Raw genomic sequence first — 7,253 nt, 5'->3', positions numbered from 1 at the left:
TGTGAAAAAATATCATTAGGTCGTATTTTTATTTGGTATTTACACGAAAAAAAATTTATCTACCGTAACTATAATTTCAGTTTGTTAAAATATATTTGCTGCCGTAACTATAAATTTATAAACTATGGCGAAATGGTTTGCTGTTGTTACTATAATATTACAGCTAAGACATTATAGGTATTACAGCTAAGCTATAATATCTATATTTTAGCTTTCCTGAAATTAATTGCGGTACATATTTTACATTTAGTTACAACACGCAGTTTTTATTTTAGTTACGGCAGCTATTTTTTTCCTGTGTAGATAATGAGACTAGATATAAAAATATAAAATATGTATCACTATTAATTTCAGGAAAAATTGTTTCATATAAAAAATGGAGTACGAATACCCTCGGGTAGTACATTCTCGCTACGCCTCTGCTATTTGAATTTATAATTTGTTTTTATATGTTTTTCCATTGATGGTGTACTAAAATTTCTAAAAAGTACAAAGGACGTATTACCACACGGACGATGGAATAAGAAACAATAACGAATCCACCGCGATTCTTCACAGCGTACAGACGTCAAAGCTCTCACAATCAGTTGAACATCCCGTTACTTCTTGCCCTCTCACTTGTGTTACCGCTCATTGAATTGCATTCGAATTAAAGTGCGTGCGCATTTCTCGGTCACGAGTGAAACAATATCTACAATTCTAATTTGTTTGGTTCAATAGAACTTTCATTTGCTCCCTCATCTGTTTTCATTAATCTTTAGTACATATTGGGTCATTCGTGTTCTGCATATTTATTTTCTTTAAAAAACCTAAGAGCACCAAGTAATTAGTTATAACATTTATGTACATACAATTTTTTCAAATACACAACTTTACAAATACTTTCCGAAGACGTTTAAGTATATGTGAGAATCATTTAATAATTTCTGTAATTTGATAAAGTGATGAAAATTACCCGACACGAATGACTCATCGTGTGTAATAAAGGACCAGAAAAATCATCATGTATACTAAGGGTTAATAATATCATACGAAATGTAACGGTATTAAATTTTAATGTCAGAAAGTTACGCTGTCTCGAGAGAGAGAGAAGAGATATGCGAAGCTTCTCTACCTTTCCACTCTGATACTTTGATCTTCGCCGTTGTACTAATTTAAATAGCTCTAAATGTGTCGTGAGTTCCATTCGTCATCGCGGATATCTCGATTCGCACGCGATTAAAGCGGACATGATAGTCTCGGCGAGGCCGATCAAATCCTAATCGAATAATACACCGCTACGCTTTATTTAAATCGTGCCACTTAACGAGTTTACTACAAGCGTCAGCGTTGTTAATTCACAAATCCCGGTTACGAGATGAAGCGTGAGCGTTTTCTATATCGGTCTCCTCATGATTGTGTCTGAGTATCACCTATTAATGGTGATGTATCACTTTCCGTCTCTCTTCGCGCGTTCCTTCATTAGTAAATATCCGAAGTGCCGTTACAATATTGCGTAATCTAACGCGTGAGTTATACAACTCGAGCAGTAAGAATTTTCAAGTACCTTCAGAGTACTCTGGAGTCGTACATTAAGCTCATATTTTTGTACGTGCGGAGAAGTAGACACGCCGGATTAATTTAGCTATTTAGGCTACACGTGTATCTTATATCTGCAACAAGAAGATCATTAAAATGTCTTGCATTCTGTACAACACGCGTAAAAATTTAGTGTTGCTTTTTTTTATTACTTGGACCGATTTATTAAATTCGTAAATGTATTTTACATAATTTTAAACTTTAATTATTTTCGTAAACAACCCGCTATTTAAATATTACACTTTCTATCTTACTTTATATAAAATTTATTTATGTTATGTATTAATATATAGCTCAACAATGACACAAATAAAAAATTGTCATTTTTGCTTGCAGAAAAAAGATGGAAGCATAAAGAAAAAAATGTATTTTGAAAAAGCGCTTTCGTTTACAATTTCTTTTACAATTAGTTACTACAATAAAATTACTTTTCAAAATTAATATTACAAAATTTCCTTTTCTGGAAAACTTTGTTTTTTGAGTTGTGTCATTAATGTAACAAATAAGTAATGTTACCGGAGTTAGACGCTTCTCGTCGGATCTTATAATAAATTCAGTTACTTGCACTACACTGGATTAGTGCACATTAAAGGTTGTCTCGTATAAAATATCTAAATACAATGGCGTAATGTAATCTACTTTGACAAAGAAATGATATTAAATAACGTAACTACATCATTATATATGATTGTTTGAAATATTCATATGCTATTACATTTAACTTTGCTAATTTCATGTACAGCAACATTTAGTATGCACTAATCTAGTGTAGTACAAGTAATCAGATTCGCTATTACTTTTTTGTCTTTTATTTTAGATATTTAATTTTTGATCGAATTCGCTATTGAATATTTTTTATATTCTTTTATAGATCTTCGATTTCGAACTTTAATTATTTTTACAAACCACTCGCTGCTTAAATATTTTCCACTTTACTGTATACAAAATTTATATACATTGTTTCCAAAAAAGAATTATCTCGCATAATACCGAGTTAGACGCTTCTTATCGTGTCTTAGATATTCTTTTGTTAGAATCATCGCGGCGAATAAAGTCCAGCGAGTGATGCCGGCAAGCTGAAAGACTACGCGATTATCATCAGTGCTTTTCAAGGTATGCCTGCAATGGCATCTTAAAGGTACACGGTTAAAAAAGCTGGAATAGCATTGCCATAGTCCATACTTAATATCACTGCAAAGAACGCAGATGATAAACATTCTGAATGAGCTCGGGAGGAGCAAGAGGGAGCGGAACACATTAAAGTTCGGTTTACAGCGCGGGGATGATCGTGTGTGCGGATTCCATTCGCAATCCGGTTGCACACACACACACAATCCGATTAAACGTTCTTGAAAACATTTCGATAGAAAATGTCTAGCAGTTACAATAAAAATCAAGATGCGATTCCACGCAATAAAAGATTATTCGATTCACGCTATACTTATACGATTCATTCCGCTCCAAATATTCCGACATGTTCGTCGACAATTACAAATGGAGTTATGATGTGATGTGTAATGACAATTTTCTGGAAACACTCGTCTGATAATTTATGAAATTATCGTAACGGAATCAAATTATATCACGCGTTTTTTTATCCGAATTTTAATCGCGCATTGCGAGAGTTATCTCGGCTTAAAATAGATTTTATGTCCATTTCTATCAATTTTTTAATCTCGATTTAATTTATTTTTTTAATCTTAGAACTAAAAAAAGGATAAAAGTAAATGCTGTTAAATTTATAATGTCAAATTATATCTCATTTGACTTACTTTAAATTAGATTTTTATAGGTCACCACTTCTACTCAATATGTCGTTAATTTAAGTAAAAGAATGGAATTGAACAAATTTAATTGAAAAAAATATATTAAATTTAACTTAAATTTAGTTTTGTTATTTACTAAGTGCATACGTTAATATGGACGTAGTTTACTTTGAAATTAATCACGGAAATGAATTAATTTACATATTAAACACGGAGAAGTAAAAAATAACAAAATGATATTTAATTCAAGGGGATTGAATTATTGTTGCTTCTTTGATATCTAATAATGGATATTAATCTACATTGATAAAAATGGATATTAATTATTAAAAGCACAGTTCAAACCTGAATTATGCATTGTTAGAAATCAATTGAGATAATCCCTAAAGTTAAATAATATTTTGTCATTTTTAACTAGATGTGTGTCAAAATGTAAATCAATCGATTCATTTCTGTGGTTGAATTACCTAGTTTCAAAATGAATAACATCCATGTAATGTATATTCTTAGTAAATAATAAACTAAATTTGAGTCAAATTTAATCAAATTTACGACATTTTTCGAGTTAAATTATTCAACTCCATTGTTTTAATTAAATAACGACATATTGAATAAGAGCAGCGCATAGTGATTTATATAGAAATGATTAAGAATAATTCAAATAGGATATAATTAGACGTTATAAATTTAACAGTGTGGGACCGTTTAATTTTGAAATCGCGATCCTGCTTGCCGAGCGGAACGGTTCCGGCTTCCGATGATGTAAATCCATCCTATCCCAAAAGCGATAGAGGCGAGGAAATCCGTGGTGTACGTACCTCGCTTCGTTTCGCCCTCAGGTATTTCTGAGGAGCGCTTATCCGCTCCGTTTACTGCCGGGCGGTTTCGCTTGTGGCGGCGAAGTGCAGTCGCAGTGCGTAAACGCTAAAATAGAATAGCGCGCACGTCAAACAGCATTACGGGCCTCCTAATTTCTTGCCTAGCCCGGCTGATTTTCGGCGGTACGAGTGACGGCGAGGCGCACGTTGTAACGCCGAAAACAACGTACGCCGACGGAGGCGTAAAAAGGGGGTGAGGTGAGAGGGGGGTCGTATCAAAGCGGATGTGCCTTTGAAGTGGCCGGTGCGTTAATTGCCGCGGAGTTTTCGATCGTTTCGCTTACCCGAGCCCGCCGGCTCGTGGCATTAATGGGACTCGAAGGAGGGGGGGAAAAAATTACGAGAGACCCCATCGCGCCGGTTATAAATAAAGCCGGGGGCCCCCTCGAGCATTTCGCCGAGACTTCGCAATCCCCGTGCTCGTTGTGTATCCGCCGGTACCACTTGTCTCACTTATCATCCCGCGATACTCCCTATCGCTCAGCCGCATCTGGAAAAAGTTTCTCCCCGACTATACGCTCGCGTCGTATTTACGCCGCGCGTTCGTTGCTCATCTCCGCGAAGTCAAATAAGAAAGACGGGACTGCGGATATCCGCTTTGAGAAGATGGAAAGGGGTTAAGGGAGGGGGAAGGAAAGACGACGCTAATATTCAAGAATTAACTTTATCTGCGTTCAGCCATCGGTGTGCAGTGATTAGCAGGAAATTGGTGGCTAATTGGCAGGACGGAGAATTGCATAAATTGATATTGGCTCTTATGCGTTCGGTTATCTTAAATGGAAAATATTGAGAGATAATTATATATGTAAAATTAAGATTATGCATAAGTTAGAACGCTTAACTTGATTAATGAGAACGTGTTCATGTATCACGTGCAAGTTGTAATGAATAAGCCTATTCGATATATAGTCGTAGGATTTTATACTTTAGATTTTTGCAGATATATTAATATAAGCGTGTAAAGTTTATCTTGATTTCCGTACATTTTTCTTGGGAAAATTTATGTAGCACGCTGATCGATGACACGCGAGAAGAACCACCAGGGTTAATCGGAATTTACATTTAGCCTTAAAAAAAAAGAAAGAATTTCGTTAATGTCCAATGTATAGACTGTTTCTTTATGTTTCGAAGCGTTAATTTTCGATAATTTTGGCACGTTCCAACGTTTCTCATTTCCATTTCGACGGGTTGCTCCCGTTAAAACATCGACAGACCGTCCGCAAGCGCGGAAACAAGTGTAAAATGTTTTATTTTCCCAAAAACGTTTCAACTCTAAAATGGTTACGGCGAGCGCATCCTATCTTGGCACAGACCCAACAACACAACTTCACCGAGTCGAAGGAAACCCTTATACTTTCGTAACATCGACAAAGAACCACCGCAGCCGTCGAGTGCACATAACAGTATTTCTCTTCGCCAACAAAATTACTTAAATTTCGCGAATAAAAAGCCCAGTTTCCAGTTCACGGTCGTTTCGAGAAAGCACACGTGATAATTTGACCAGGTCATTGGCAAATACGGGGCAGTTCATATTGGCAATACTTTACCTTGAAAATAGTCCGGTGGCCGGCTTGTACTTGATCTTGAAATATCATTCGGAAATAAATCGGAAATAACGCGAACACTACGTTCGGACGCGTATGAGAATTTATTCCTGAATTCGTCGGATAGAATTAATCCGGCTTTTACGGTGAACGCGTAATCGGATCTTTTCCTCGCGTGATCTAAATTGAATCGTTCTCTACAAAGCGTGAACGGAAGACAAATCAATCTTTTTGACGGGTCAATTTCGAAAGCCCTACCTTTTTACGAAAATAATAAATAATTGAAAAAAAAAACGTGCGTAAAGTTGTTTGGAAAATTTTTGTGTGGAAAACAGTTGGGAAAATTTTTATTATATTTTAATAATTTTTGTGAGAGAAAAGATTTAACAATAAATATCATAAAAGGTCTTTCTTTATCACTGAGAAGCTCTTCATTTTTATTTTTATAACATTTTTATAACAATACACTTCTTGTAAAGTTCAATTTAATTTTATTATTATTTGTAAAAACGCAAGAAATCAGTAATATCTTCATTGTAGTTATTTTTAATATTTTTAATTATTTTTTACAGTTTTTGCAAAAAAAAAAGAATTTAACAATAAATGTCAGCAAAAGTCTTTCCTTAATAGGAGCTTCCTCCTTTTAAAATACATATTCTCTTCTTGTAATAATTTAATTTCATTACTTAATATTTGCTATGCTAAATGTTCTTAAATGTGTACAGAAATCAGCAATATTCTCGTTGTATTTTTTAATTATTTTTATAATAATTTTTGCAAGGATTTGAACAATAAACGTTAGCAAAGCTTTCCTCAATACTGAGAATTTCTCTGTTTTTATAGCACTGTACGTTTTTATATAATTATCGTAATTAGGTTGCTAGAAGGAGCAGAAAACGCGATGAGTTGCGAGCGGATATTTTCGTGCGCTTTCTCCGAAATTTTCCAAGACACGTCACTATCCGTTCTGTCTTCGCTTTATGAAGAAAGATGTTTCCGAATTGGACGGTGAGAAGGCTTTCGATAAAACTAATCATATCCGTGCTCCCTTTTCTTGACATTTTGAAAAAAAATAAAAAGGAATGGCGAGGAATTTATGGTGACTTTACTGCGGCATCAAAACATAAAGACGAGAGACGAAACACGTGAAATTGCAAGAGCGAGGTGCGCCGTAAAGATTTTTCGCTCTTTCACGGACACTTTCCGAGAATATCGCGGTACAAATTTTGGTAACGCGCGAAGGACTTTTGTAAACATTTCAAAGCGTGCAATCTTGTACGGTTGCGGTCGTTTTGTAATTTACTCGCGCGAATGACCACAGAACTGTACACGGAAAAAACGATTTTGCTGAAACATCTAAAATTTAGACACAGACCCGAAACTAATTTTATTGAACCGTCAAAGAATAATTGCAGGAAACTCAAGTATGATGAGCAATGCTGTAAACAATTTTTATATTCTACACTGAGAAAAAAATGCTGTTGATC

The sequence above is a fragment of the Trachymyrmex cornetzi genome, unplaced genomic scaffold (assembly GCF_001594075.2).
Source record: "Trachymyrmex cornetzi isolate Tcor2-1 unplaced genomic scaffold, Tcor1.1 scaffold67, whole genome shotgun sequence".
In the NCBI taxonomy this organism is placed as follows: Eukaryota; Metazoa; Arthropoda; class Insecta; order Hymenoptera; family Formicidae; genus Trachymyrmex; species Trachymyrmex cornetzi.
This window is presented reverse-complemented; position numbering follows the sequence as displayed.